Below are 1,255 nucleotides of genomic sequence, written 5' to 3' on the forward strand. Positions count from 1 at the left end.
TTATTGCCAGTTGAGCTCCGTGATTCCTGCCTGCTCATCTACTTGAAAATTGCCAGCTGAGCCGTGTGATTCCGGCCTTCTCAGCTGCTTGATTATTGCCAGCTGTGCCGCATGATTCGTCACAGCTGAAGTCCATGATTATTGCCTGCTGATTGCATGATTCGTGCCTTCTCAGCTCTTTGATTATTGCCTCCTGAGTCACATCATCAGTGCATGATAGCCACGTGATCAGCACATGATCAGTCACATGATCAGCACCAATCAGACATGTGATCATTGCATGCTCAGTCCCGTGATAAGTGCATTATCAGCAACGTGATTAGTGCATTATCGGCCACTTGAGCAGTGTATGATCAGCCACGTGATCAGTGCATGAGCAGTCACGTGATCAGTGTATGATCAGCCAAGTGATCAGTGCGTGATAGGCACGTGATCAGTGCATGATCAGTCACGTGATCAGTGCATGATCTGCCCTGTGATCAGTGTATGATCATCCACTTGATCAGTGCATGCGCAGGCATGTGATCACTGCATGATAGTGACGTGATCTGTGCATGATCAGTCACGAGATCAGTCCATGCTCAGCCTCGTGATCAGTGAATGATAGCCACGTGATCAGTGCATGATCAGTCCTGTGTCACTGTTTGATCAGCCACGTGATCAGTGCATGAGACCACAGGATTAGTGCATGACAGGGACGTAATCATTGCATGATCAGTCACTTGATCAGTGCATGATCAGCTACGTGATCAGTGCATGATCAGTCAAATGAACTGTGCATGTTCAGCCACGTGATTTGTGCATGATAGCCACCTGATCAGTGCATGATCCGTCACGTGATCAGTGCAAGATCTGCCACGTGATCAGTGTATGATATCCACGTCATCAGTGCATGCGCAGTCACATGAACAGTGCATTATAGCTACGTGATCAGTGCAGGATCAGCCACGTGATCAGTGCATGAGAGCCATGTGATCAGTGCATGATCTGTTACCTGATCAGTGTATGATCAGCCACGTGATCAGGGCATAATAGCCATGTTATCAGTGCATGTTCAGTCACGTGATCCATGCATACGCAGTCACGTGATCAGTGCATGATAGCTACGTGATCAGTGCATGATCAGTCAAAAGTTCAATGCATGATCAGCCTCGTGATCAGTGCATGACAGTCACGTGATCAGTGCATACAGTTACGTGATCAGTGCATGCGCAGTCAAGCGATCAGTGCATGATAGCCACGTGATCAGTGCATG

Source organism: Bos indicus, chromosome 18 (assembly GCF_029378745.1).
Source record: "Bos indicus isolate NIAB-ARS_2022 breed Sahiwal x Tharparkar chromosome 18, NIAB-ARS_B.indTharparkar_mat_pri_1.0, whole genome shotgun sequence".
Classification (NCBI taxonomy): Eukaryota; Metazoa; Chordata; class Mammalia; order Artiodactyla; family Bovidae; genus Bos; species Bos indicus.